At 44.8% G+C, this 13,489-nt stretch overlaps 1 long non-coding RNA gene across 1 annotated transcript; it reads left to right on the forward strand.

Annotated features, from left to right (window-relative positions):
* Window positions 1-1,951: 1,951 nt before the first annotated feature.
* LOC309858310 lies at window positions 1,952-12,958 on the forward strand. The gene is made up of 3 exons (XR_014308144.1): window positions 1,952-2,143; window positions 11,975-12,078; window positions 12,582-12,958. It is a non-coding gene; the product is annotated as an uncharacterized lncRNA (long non-coding RNA).
* Window positions 12,959-13,489: the final 531 nt, after the last annotated feature.

The following is a 13,489-nucleotide window of genomic DNA, read 5'->3' on the forward strand; positions in this document are numbered from 1 at the left end:
CAAATTAATTGCAGTGACTCAAAGGTAGAATCTGATAAGAGACAGTTGAGATAGACAGCGTCCATCTCTATTTCATACAGCCTAGCACAGGCCTCGGCACACAGCCGGCTTTCAGTAGGTAGGTGCTGAATAAATGGAAATAGAGGGAAAAAGCAGAGTGGAGGGCAGGAACTTTGGTGAATTACCACGAGAGAATGTTGTATGGATTCTACTCTTGAAACATGTCCATGATCTAGTTAGGGATTTAAGTTAGGTGTACAGGTAACAATTACAACATGACTTTTGAAAGGTGTGTAATAGGGGTGCTTGGGTTGCTCAGTGGGTTAAACTTCTGCCTTCGGCTCAGGTCATGATCTCATGGGCTTGAGATCAAGCCCCACATCCGGCTCTCTGCTCAGCAGGGACCCTGCTTCCCCCTCTTCCTTCACCTGCCTCTCTGCCTACTTGTGATCTCTCTCTGTCAAATAAATAAAATCTTTTTAAAAAGGGCATATAATAAATTGTGTGCATTGTATTAGGGCATAAGAAAATGAGGCTGTCTGTGTGTGTCATTTACAAACAGGAGCATGAAGTCTTGGTATTGTTAACAAAATCCAAGGTGAGAGCTATAAGTCAGAAACTCCATTTGACTAGTACATGGGTAGACGCCCTGTCTCTTGTTAATTACATTTAACCAGTCCCCTAGAGGCTAGTAGTTATTCATTCATTTTTTCATTCAACAGATAAAGACTGAGCTCCAATAATTATGAATCAGGATCTTCACCTATCATCTGACGGTGGCCAGATTCTTTGAGCATCTGTGCATCCATTAGGCGTGACAAACTCTCTCTGAAAGAACAAAACCAAACCAGACTACACCGAGTTCTATCCTCATCACTAGTCTCAGTGTCGCTGACAATGTGGATTTGGAGTGAAGTTGTCAGGTAATTTTAATGACTCTGGACTTGGAACAATGGTAGACCAAATGACTCCATTTTTGCCATGGAAACTGACTTTCTGAGTTGACCAGATTAACGTGTGTGCAGATTTGGGTATTCATCTCCCTTGAATATTACTAGAGAAACCAAAGTCATTCCTTTGGGAATTTCTCTTTAGTGCAAGTAAAAGGTCAGAGCCAAGGGCCAACAATGATGAGAAATGAAGGCAGGGATTTACTGCTGCTTCTCCAGCATATGGTACGTAGTGGGCTTGAAGTGACTAGTTTCTGAATGGATGAGATGAACAGAGGAACGGGCTTCATGGAATATGATATAGAATGGAGCAGGTGTCCCGTTTCGCTCATCTTGCTGGTTGCAGTTGCTTTTCTCCTCCTTTGTTTGGCCTCTTCACCTGGCTCAGACTGAAATGGTCCCGGTTCTTTCCCTCTGACCATTCATTCTCCCAGCCTCTCAAGGAAAGGATGTACACAGGTAAGCATGTGTGTACATGTGGGTGTCGTAGGACCCGAACGTCATGTTTGTAACTTCAAGTATCAACCAAGAAATATCTATTAAACTTTCTGCACCCTCATATTCAAAATTTAAAACTAAAAAACAAAAAGAACTAAACAAACAACAGCCATGGGGGCTAGTTTCATCATCGCTATCTTACACGAGGAAGGTGAATACCAAAGTGAGTCAGCAACTTGACAGGGCGTCCTTACGAAGAAGGAACAGGACCAGGGTTCAAACCTCAGTCAATTTGGCTCCACACCAGGTAATACCCAGTGGATCTGACCCTTGGTTTTCCTTTCAGAAAAAGAAGAGAGTCATCTTAGGAGTTTTCTCTAATCCTGGTGTTCTCTGATGTTTTGGATTCTGGTTTGTTCTCCTTAGTGCCTACCTAGTGTTGGGTCTTGCAGGGCACGTGCATTTATCAAGGTGGTTTAGACAAGGTCCAGTAGGTGGAGCTAGAGAGCAGACACGGGCTGCCCTCGGTGGAGGAAGAGTAGGGGGTTCGGAGGAACAGAACACCTGCGTATGGACTGTAGACCGTCCTCACCAGAATAATCCAGGTAGTTGACTTTTTTCTTCAAAATGCAAATCACTAGTATGATCTGGGCTTCGAATGGAGGGAGATGAATTCCTGAGAAGTACCTCTCCAAGTCCCAAAAGATTAAGGCTAGAAGGAATGGCCCACTTAAACTGAGTTCTGTGGAAAAAGGGTAAGTCATTAAGAGAAACAGAAATCTGTCCACGGTGTCACAGGTAATCAGCAAACTCTTCCTTAAAGGCTCAGCCCTAGGTTTGAGTCTCAGTTTTCTTTTCTTTCTTTCTTTCTTTCTTTTTTTTTTTTTTTTGAATCAGGATCTGAGTTAAGGTCAATATACTGAGATTTGTTGATTTTTTAAAAGATTTTATTTATTTTTGAGAGGCAGACAGAGAGAGCACGAGTGGGGGTGGGCAGAGGAAGAGGCAGGGAGCCCGATGTGGGGCTCGATCCCAGGCCCCCAAGATCATGACTTAAGCCAAAAGCAGATGCTTAACTGACTGAGCCACCCAGGCGTCCCTGAGATTTATTGATGTTTAATAACTTCCCTATTTAAAAAAAAATAGGCTTTATTTTTTGGAACATTTCTAGATTTACAGAAAAATTGAGAAGATATCATGAAGCACACCCAGGTAGCTGACACCTGACTTCTCCTATCACAGTGACCCCCCACTTACCCATGACTGACTGGAATAATGCAAAACCCCAAGTGGATGCCTGAAACTGATGAAGGAGAGTTGGGAGAAAGGCAGGCAGGGACAAGGGGCCCTGCCCTAGAAGAAACCATTCTTACAAGGCTTTTACAACACCCTGGAAGGAGCCCTCCACCCATTCCCAAGTGATAGATAGATGACAAACACCGGACGGAAGGACAGGAGCAAGGAGGGTTAATCAGATGAAAAGAGCCCACCAACAAGCCCATAAAAACCCCTAGATGGAGAAACTGCTGTGGCAAACCTTTTGGGTCCCCTCCCTCTTCGGAGCTTTGTACTATTGCTCAATAAACTTTACTATCACTCAGTAAACTTTGCTTTGCTGTCCATCCTTCTTTGTCTGGTCTAACTCTTCATTCTTTACCATGGGGTGACCAAGAATCACGGGCACCGAAGGAAAGGAAAATCCTGTAACAAAAACCCAGATAAGACCAAACCCTAAACAGACTATGATTTTTCCTGTCCATACACGCACCCTATGACAAAGTTTATAAATAAGGCACAGTAAGTGATTAACAATGACTAATAATAAAATAAAAAAATTAAAGCAATATGCTCTAATCAAAGTCAGGTATATGTGGTTTCTCTCCAAATACCTGTTGAACCCTACTGACCTTTCTTATGATGATTTGAGATAACAAAAAACCCGTGTGACCAGATGGAACGAAGGGGATGACGCAGGCATGTGACGTAATGGGAGGCTACCGCTGACCTTCTGACAAGGGGTCACAAGGGGTCACATCAGCTTCTGGACCTGGGTTGACTGTGGTTAACTGAAATGGCTAAAGGCAAAAGCTGAGATAAGGGAGCTTCTGCCCAAACATCTCAAACCAGTGTGGCTCATGGCTTACAATCAATGAATTGATCTCAATACCTTATTGTCAACTAAGTCACAGTTTACTCAGATTCTCTTAGGTTTGACCTTATGTCCTTTCTTCTGTTCCAGGATTCTCTCTCAGACACCCCGTTATATTCAGTCATCACGTTTCCCTATGCTCTTCTTGGCTGTCCTCAGGCTTCACCTGTTTTTCACGTCCTTGGCAGTTTTGGTGGTGATTTGTAGGACACCCCTGTCTTGGAATTTGTCTGATGCTTTGCTCATGCGTACATAGGGACTATGCCATTTTCTTCATATATCATGAATACATACAATCAACCTGTTTTAGGACTGTTGGTGTTTAACCTTGACCACCTGGCTGAAGTTATCTGACAATAGAATTCCTCCTTCCTTTGGGAGGGTTTCACTTTTTTTATTTTGGACTGTTTTGTTTTGAATTTGGGCCTTCAACAGATGAGATAAGGCCCACCCACATTGTGGAGGGTAATCTGCTTTACTCAAAATGTACTAATTTAAGTTTTAATCTCATCTAAAAACTACCTTCAAAGAAATATCTAGAATACTGTTGGACCAAATGTTTGTGTATCATGACCTAGCCACGTTGATACGTAAAGTTAACCATTGCTGATGGGAAGAGGGGAGGTGATGCTAAGTAGACACAGGGTTGGAGGGCCTGACTCAGTGTTACCCCAGGGAGTGTGGAAGATCTCTGTGGGAGAGAGAGGACAACCGATCTGCATGACTCTGGAAGCAGTGTGGGGGTGAGCTAGCTGGAGTCAAATGGGGCAGAGGGATGGGGCACTAACTGGGAGTTGGGGCACACTGTCTCTCTGTAACTTTGACAAGATCATTTCACCTCTCTGGGCCAGCATGTCCAAATCATGAAGGCCAACAAGTGGGAGGAGATGACATCTTGGTAGATGAGAGAACTAACCATATATATATATATATATATATATATATATATATATATATATAATTTTTTAAGATTTATTTATTTATTTGAGAGACAGAGAACAAGAACATGCACATGGGGGAGGGGCAGAGAGAATCTTCAAGCAGACTCCTCATGGAGCATGGAGCCTGACATGGGGTTTGATCCCGTGACACATCCGATTGTGACCTGAGCCCAAACCAAGAGTTAGCTTAACCAACCGAGCCACCCCGGCACCCCAAGAGCTAACTTTAATTTTAACAGCAAACTATATGCCATGCACTATGATAGGAAATCTATACTCATCCACTTATTTATTTATTTATTAAAATCATAAATGATGGACTAGTCACTGGAAAAGATGATTTATAGTCAGTGACTCATTTAACAGAGTATTTATCACAGCTATGTACAAATCTCTGCTAACTCATGTAGAGCTCACAAAAATCAAGTGTCGTCATACCCATTTTACAGATGGAGAAACTGAGGCTTGGGGATCTTTTGCAACTTGCTTGAAACTCACCATGTAAATAGATGGGTCAGATCTAAGCCAGATTAGCCTGGCTTCATGGCTTGCACTCCCCCATAACTTGCAATCACTCTCCACATCTTATATGAGTATAGATACCTCTCTTACAGGGGCTGGAATAGCTCACAGGAGACCTCAGGACAGGAGCCAGCCTCCAGGGACACCTGTCACTAGGTCCTAGTGCTGTTGTTCTGGTGATAAATTTCTCTGTGGGCTCTGGCTCCAGCTCCTGATGGAGTTCTCAGTGACTATTCATTTGGTAACATTTCCCCACCCGCCTGTCGATTCCTTTCTTAGGCTGATCACACGGAAGTCAACTGGGCCAGGATGGAACTTAGCGGCCAGAAGCCTGTAAGGGCAGGGCAGGGCAGGACAGAGGGGAGAACACTGCAACCAGAATTAAAAGCAGAAAATGTAGATCAGGCTTGTTATCGAGCACAGCTTTGGTGTCCAGGAACATGTTGGATAGAGAGTAAGTGAGAAGCGGACCCTACCCTCACTAAGTCCTATAGGTCTGGCAGAGCTGGACAAGCTTTCAGAGAAGCATGTGGCTCTGCGAGGCTCTCCCAGGGCCCGTCTCCTCCTGTGCACCAGCTCTCTGATCCTCACTGCTAACAGTTGGTAACGGGCGTGACAAAACCCACCCACTATGCTGATAAAATATAACGCTCAAACCGAGCCATAAAATTGCCTATTCATCTGCATGTTTTATCCCCCTGTATAATAAAAGGAGTCACATTCCCGTAAAAAGAATTTCTGAAGTCAGTGTGCAAAACAAATTCCCTCCCTTGCTAGACTGTTGATTTCCCAGATAACATCCCGGCGGGCATATCCTGAGGGAGGAAAGCGGAAGACGGAAGGATCTTGGCTTCTGTTCCTTTGTGGCCCAGTGCAGCTTAATGGTGTGAATCTGGGGTGCCCTCCATTACCTCATTTCCCTGGTCTTTTCATTCCCTCCCGGGACTCCTCTGGGGAAAGGTATGGGAGCAGTGAGATAAAACGGATTCTTTCTCTGTCTCCCGTTCTTCTGCCTGCTACAAGTTTAGTGTCTCTCTTTTCGCGGCCTCTGGCCAGTCATATTAGTACACAGTAGGTATGTGTGTGAAAAGTCTGGGCAGCATTTTTGTTCCTCCGTCGTGGACACATATGGACAGGCCAGGCTGCTTGCCCCTTCTCACCCCGCTCAGGGTCTGGGACACTGCCAGGGTCTCACTCTGGATCTCGAGCTACAGAAGAGAAAGTGTAAGGAAGGGATTAAAGCAGGACCATGGTCAGGGGATGGAATTCCCAAGAGACGGTCGTTTTCTGACTTTTACATGCAAGAACAGAAGTACAGTAATGTTTATGGCTAAGGAGAGGAGAGGTACTTAATAAACTTGCAGGCAGTTCATGAAGGCATTTAAGACAATCTTCAAACAACTCAAAAGCTCCACAAATGAAATAAAGATAATGGGGAGGGTGGGGAGACTGTTTTCTGGAGGTTTGTTCCCAAACAAGAGTCTGGGAGAACTCTGAATGCAGAGAAAGAAAGATGAAACAGATGGCAGAGATGGGGAACATGGTTTTGTCCAGACGAAGAGGTTTGCGTGTACCGTGGAGAAGGGCTCCTGTTTTCTTGTTGGAGGGGCAGGCGTGGGAACAGAAGGTGGGAGAGAACAGTCTGAGCAGTGTCTTCCCCCTCGACTCCACTTGGGCACCATAAGCACTGGGAGTAGTCTTATGTGATTCATCATAACCGTGAAGTCATCGTGCGGCCACCTGATCTGGAAACACAGATATTGGTTGAATGGCAGAGACCTTTTAGGTGAAGTCACTGTCCTTGTCATGTATGTGTGTGAAATCACTGGAGGTCCAGCCCTGCCAAGACACTGCAAAGTAACTTGGAGTAATTCACTCAGGCTGCCTGGTCCTAAGTGTCCTTGATTGTAGCACAAAGGTCTGGAGCCCCATGGCGTCGGGGCGTGAGTCCAACACATCTCCTAAATGTGTTCACCATGCCGGGCTTGTGGTTGGGACAGGCGCCTGCCCAGTTTCAGCCTGAAGCCTCCTAAGCTTTAATGAGGGAGGCAGCACAAGACCCCTTGCATTTCAAACCCAATGTCAGGCCTGTGATAGCAGAGGGAGGCATAGTCCTGGGAGGACCCAGAGAAAAGCATCCATTTAATTTTAGAAACTGGAACATTATAGCATGAGAGACTCAGGTTAGCTCTCAGGAGGACCTCTGTGGCAGATGAAGCCTGAAAAGGTCCTTCCAAAGGAGATGATACAATTTGTGACTTCTAGCTTTGCCTTGAAACTGAAGGTAGCTCTGTATCCTAGAGCGAGCCCTCTGTAACTCTATCCGGTAAGCCTGCGGAAACTCCATTTTGTTATGTTGTTTGTGGGAGATCTTAGAACATGGGAGCGACATCGGTGGTAGCTGGTCATAAGTGCTAGGCAGGAAGGTGAGGAACACAGCACTGCCAGGTGACTTTGGGCAAGTTTCTTCGCCATGCTGGCCACTGAGTCCCTTGTGTCAGGGGAGGCTGGATTCAGGAATCTCTATGGTCCTTTCCTTCCCCAACCAGCTATAGATGTCCCTCTGAAATTACTTTGGAGACAAAATCCATTTCATTTCCTGAGTTCACACACTTTTTCTGCTGTCCTTCCATCCAACAAATAATTACACCCAGGCCACATCCTGTGCTCATAAGAGATAAATGCTTAAGACAACACTGCTGTCCTTAAGAACATCCAGAGTGGAAGAATCATCTTTGGATTCTAGAGTTTTCTCTCAAATAACACTTCTTAAGCATAAAAGGGCACCTTCAGAACACCGTGGTCATTCGCAAATGTTGCTTGCCTTTAGTGCTTAGTGCTGAAAAGAACCACGAATTATACAGTCTTAAAAGCTCAAGGAGCTTTTCAATAATGTGCATTTGTGTCTAACACCTGTCTGATGTTTGAACCACCTCCCTCATAGCCTTGGCTTTGGCAGAGAGCTCTCAGCTTTGCAGCTGAACCCTCCTCCGTGGAGGGCACACTGACCAGTGTGGTCTCTTCTGTCACTTGGAAGTTCTGACAATCACAGAGCTATAATTTTACTGGCTGAAGTCTGTCTTCTCAAACACCTTATATTCAGCAGCTCCTGCTTGGCATTTTTAGGGCCACACAGAAGGGGCTTGGTCAGTGATCCATACCTATATGGCAGCCCTCACTGTTGACCCTGGGGAAAGTGATGTCACCTCTTTTCTCCCAGAGATTCCTTGTCTATCAGATAGAGATGGTACTGCTTTCTTTTAGTAACCGAGAGGATCAAATCTTTGCAATAGTACAGGATTGCTATTAGGTATCAAGCATGTCCCATCAGGTATTAATAATAATAATGTTACTGCTAGTAGTAGAAATAATATTCATAAGTTGCCAGTAATATTAAAAACAGCACACTGTACCCATTTAGCAACATTAGATAGTGTTGCCATTAGGATTTTGCACCAAGACCAGGTAGGATTTATTCCTGGCAGGCAAGAATTTTTCAACATGCAATGCTTGATCAGATCACCATAGGATCCAGCATCTCCACATTCTGGAAACTGAAGCAATGTGTACGTACACCTGTGCTCATAGTGATAGTATGCACAGTAGCCAAGACGCAGAAATAACCCAAGTATTTAAAAGATGAATGGACGAACAAAATGTAGCATTAACCGTACCATGGAATATCATTCAGTCTTAAAAAGGAAGGGAATTCTGAGGTGTGCTACAACATGGGTGAATCTTGAGGACATTTTGCTAAATGAAACCAGCCCATCACAACAAGACCAGTTCTGTAGGATTCTACTTTTTTTTTTTTTTTTTTTTTAATATAATTTTTTATTTTTTATAAACATATATTTTTAACCCCAGGGGTACAGGTCTGTGAATCACCAGGTTTACACACTTCACAGCACTCACCAAAACACATACCCTCCCCAATGTCCATAATACCACCCCTTCTCCCAAACCCCCTCCCCCCAGCAACCCTGAGTTTGTTTTGTGAGATTAAGAGTCACTTATGGTTTGTCTCCCTCCCAATCCCATCTTCTTTCATTTATTCTTCTCGTACCCACTTAAGCCCCCATGTTGCATCACCACTTCCTCATATCAGGGAGATCATATGATAGTTGTCTTTCTCCGCTTGACTTATTTCGCTAAGCATGATACGCTCTAGTTCCATCCATGTTGTCGCAAAAGGCAAGATTTCATTTCTTTTGATGGCTGCATAGTATTCCATTGTGTATATATACCACATCTTCTTGATCCATTCATCTGTGGATGGACATCTAGGTTCTTTCCATAGTTTGGCTATTGTGGACATTGCTGCTATAAACATTCGAGTACACATGCCCCTTTGGATCACTACGTTTGTATCTTTAGGGTAAATACCCAATAGTGCAATTGCTGGGTCATAGGGCAGTTCTATTTTCAACATTTTGAGGAACCTCCATGCTGTTTTCCAGAGAGGTTGCACCAGCTTGCATTCCCACCAACAGTGTAGGAGGGTTCCCCTTTCTCCGCATCCTCGCCAGCATCTGTCATTTCCTGACTTGTTGATTTTAGCCATTCTGACTGGTGTGAGGTGATATCTCATTGTGGTTTTGATTTGTATTTCCCTGATGCCGAGTGATATGGAGCACTTTTTCATGTGTCTGTTGGCCATCTGGATGTCTTCTTTGCAGAAATGTCTGTTCATGTCCTCTGCCCATTTCTTGATTGGATTATTTGTTCTTTGGGTGTTGAGTTTGCTAAGTTCTTTATAGATTCTGGACACTAGTCCTTTATCTGATATGTCGTTTGCAAATATCTTCTCCCATTCTGTCAGTTGTCTTTTGATTTTGTTAACTGTTTCTTTTGCTGTGCAAAAGCTTTTGATCTTGATGAAATCCCAATAGTTCATTTTTTCCCTTGCTTCCCTTGCCTTTTGCGTTGTTCCTAGGAAGATGTTGCTGCGGCTGAGGTCGAAGAGGTTGCTGCCTGTGTTCTCCTCAAGGATTTTGATGGATTCCTTTCGCACATTGAGGTCCTTCATCCATTTTGAGTCTATTTTTGTGTGTGGTGTAAGGAAATGGTCCAATTTCATTTTTCTGCATGTGGCTGTCCAATTTTCCCAGCACCATTTATTGAAGAGGCTGTCTTTTTTCCATTGGACATTCTTTCCTGCTTTGTCGAAGATGAGTTGACCATAGATTTGAGGGTCTATTTCTGGGCTCTCTATTCTGTTCCATTGATCTATGTGTCTGTTTTTGTGCCAGTACCATGCTGTCTTGATGATGACAGCTTTGTAATAGAGCTTGAAGTCCGGGATTGTGATGCCACCAACGTTGGCTTTCTTTTTCAATATCCCTTTAGCTATTCGAGGTCTTTTCTGGTTCCATATAAATTTTAGAATTATTTGTTCCATTTCTTTGAAAAAGATGGATGGTACTTTGATAGGAATTGCATTAAATGTGTAGATTGCTTTAGGTAACATAGACATTTTCACAATATTTATTCTTCCAATCCAGGAGCATGGAACATTTTTCCATTTCTTTGTGTCTTCCTCAATTTCTTTCATGAGTACTTTATAGTTTTCTGAGTATAGATTCTGTGCCTCTTTGGTTAGGTTTATTCCTAGGTATCTTATGGTTTTGGGTGCAATTGTAAATGGGATTGACTCCTTAATTTCCCTTTCTTCTGTCTTGCTGTTTGTGTAGAGAAATGCAACTATATGTGGAAAACCCAAAAGACTCCACTCCAAAACTGCTAGAACTTATACAGGAATTCAGTAAAGTGTCAGGATATAAAATCAATGCACAGAAATCAGTTGTAGGATTCTACTTATATGAGGCTCCTAGAGTACTCAGATTCATAGAGGTACAAAGTAGAATGGTGCTTGCCCATGGGGTAAGGGAGCAACCAAGAGCTATTTAAGGGGTACGGATGTCTTTAACGCCACTAAAACGGTTAAGATGATAAAAACTTATCAACTTAAGATGATAAAAACGGTTAAGATGATAAAAATTGTGCCTTTTCCCGCAATTTGAAAAATCAGTTTGAAAAAAATTTTAAATAATTAAAAAATATCATGAGTAAATAGAGAAGCAAGACTTGGGGTTTTGTAGGTAACAAGCCCACTCTGGAGGACCTGGTAGCCCCTGGTTGCCAGGAAGGCAGTAATCTTGCTAGTTGAGAGCACAGACTCTCAGCCCAGTCTGTCTGCATTTAAATCTTGGTGCCAGCATTCACTGGCCAGGTACACAAGTTCAGTTCTGTATAGTGGACACCGTGGTAGCCCAGCCACGTAACTTAGTATCTATAGAAAGCACTCAGACCCTCCACCAGCTCTGCCACCTTGCCGCCACCTCCTCACACCACTGTGGGCCAGGGGACAAATGCCCCTTCACGCCAACCCTGACTCCCACCCCCCATCCCAACGCACCTTCCTGGCACGTTACACTCACGCCTGCAGTGTGGTGCCACGGGCAGGAGCGGTGCTTCTCAGCGTGGACTCATGCAGGGGCTCCAACTGGTCTGTGCTTGGCTCTCTGTCACATTCAGTGCACAATTGTTCACCAGCGCAGCTTTTCCTCTGCAGAGATCTGGGTGGCATGGAGAGTGCATGGAAAGCGAGTCCTTTTGAGCTCTTCCTGTGGGGATGGCTATAGGATGGAAGGAGAAAGAGTTCAATGGGCCCAAACAATCAGGCATCAGATTTAAAGCATCATGGCCGCTTTGCTGGGACGCAATCAGAGACCCCTCATCTCATGCTCTGAGATGCCAGAATGCCTTCAGCCACTGTGGGTGGATTCTTACTCGGCCCTCAAAGCCTGGGCCTCGCTTCCTCCTTTTTGGGGATAGAACCTGCCTTCAGAACAAAAGGGACAGATATGTGTGTATTTTTTCGGAGAGGACCAGGGGTGGGGCTGGGTAAGAGAGGACCCGGGGAGGGAGGATGAATAGCAAAAGCCACTTGAACGATGCTCCTTCTTTCCTAGTTGACAAAGAAACGCAGAAGGAAGCCTGCATGTTGGGGCCAGGAGAGGGAAGATTGGCTAGGACTGCACGGGCACTGGGAGACTTGAGGAAATTTTATCAAGAGGTAAGAAGTACAGCAAGACATTCCAACACACACACACACACACACACACACACACATGCACACACGACAGAACGTTACATTGCAGATACTCATCCTGCTTCCCTCTTCTCCACCTGCTACACTGACATCTGTTTGCAGCGATTGCTTTTTACTGGGCTTTCTAATTGGCAATTGGATTAGATGGAACTGGCAAGATCAGTAGAGCCTAAAATGATCTTTATAAACTGTGCTGAGACTGAAATTTTGGAGCGAGAGATGATGGGTAAGGAAGACTTTCAGAAGGTTCTCTGGGACATTACACAATGTGATTTTCCTTTTACCAAACCATTGCTGGGGTGAAAAAAAAAATCAGTAAAGTATTACTTTCAAGACATTGTCAGTCAGATCTGAAATGTGGGGATTTGCCATCTTGCCAAGGTCATGTTCTAAATTCAGTGGAAGTGGGGAAGGGTGTGGTTTAGGCTGCTAGCTGATCCCTCGCGCCCATCCCCATCTTCTTCTAGAAGTACCCAGCTCCAAGTGCAGCTAGGAACGCGGCCAGCGGCTGCCAACCTTGCAACAAGGAGAGGCTGGGGGATGACCACTGGACAGAGGAGCTGTGCGCTCCCTCCTTGTGCCCCGACTGGGAAAGGGGCTCACCCTGTGCTTCCCTTTCTCCCTCCGGGTGAACATGGGATGACCGTTTCCGACACAGAGATGGACATCAGCTCTTGAGGACAGTAGATTGCCTGGGAACATTCACGAGAGAGAAATAAACTTCGGTAATTACACAATAAGAAGAACGACAAGACAAAAGCCATCGCCTTGGAAACTGCCCTCCCTGAAATCTGTCTGCCCCCTTTCTGAAAAGTGTCCTGGTATATTTAGAAACGTGTGTGCACTCCCGCATACCATACAAGATCGTTGTGAGGACAAAATCCTGTGAAAGAGGATAGGATAAAAGTGCTCTGAAGCAGCTAATGTTTTGTGAATAATTCTTATTTGGATGGTGTCAAAGCCACTCTCTGTTTCCTCCTACAAAACCTGCTTCTCGCATACTCTCCATCTTGGTAAATGGTGCCTCTGTTCTCTCGAGGCTTTAGGCCAAACCCTTGCTGCGTCTTCCTCACTCACACCCAGAGTGCAGCAGGTTCTTCCAACATCACCTTCATGGTCTGTCTAAATCTGACCGCATCCCACCACCTGGGCTGCCGCGGCCTGGCCTCCTCCCTCCCCGTCCGTGTCCTGGCGCTGCAGCGTTCCTCTCCCGTCACAGCCTGACTCAGATCATGCCAGACCTGACCTCCAAACCCCTGACGCTTGCCACCTCATTCAGGGGAAGAGCCAAATTCCTTCCTGTGCCTTGCACCAGCCTCTGGAACTGGGTCTCAACCCTTCCCAGCAACCACCCCCCGCCCCCGGTCCTCCTCTC

This window comes from Mustela nivalis (genome assembly GCF_964662115.1).
Source record: "Mustela nivalis genome assembly, chromosome: 2".
In the NCBI taxonomy this organism is placed as follows: Eukaryota; Metazoa; Chordata; class Mammalia; order Carnivora; family Mustelidae; genus Mustela; species Mustela nivalis.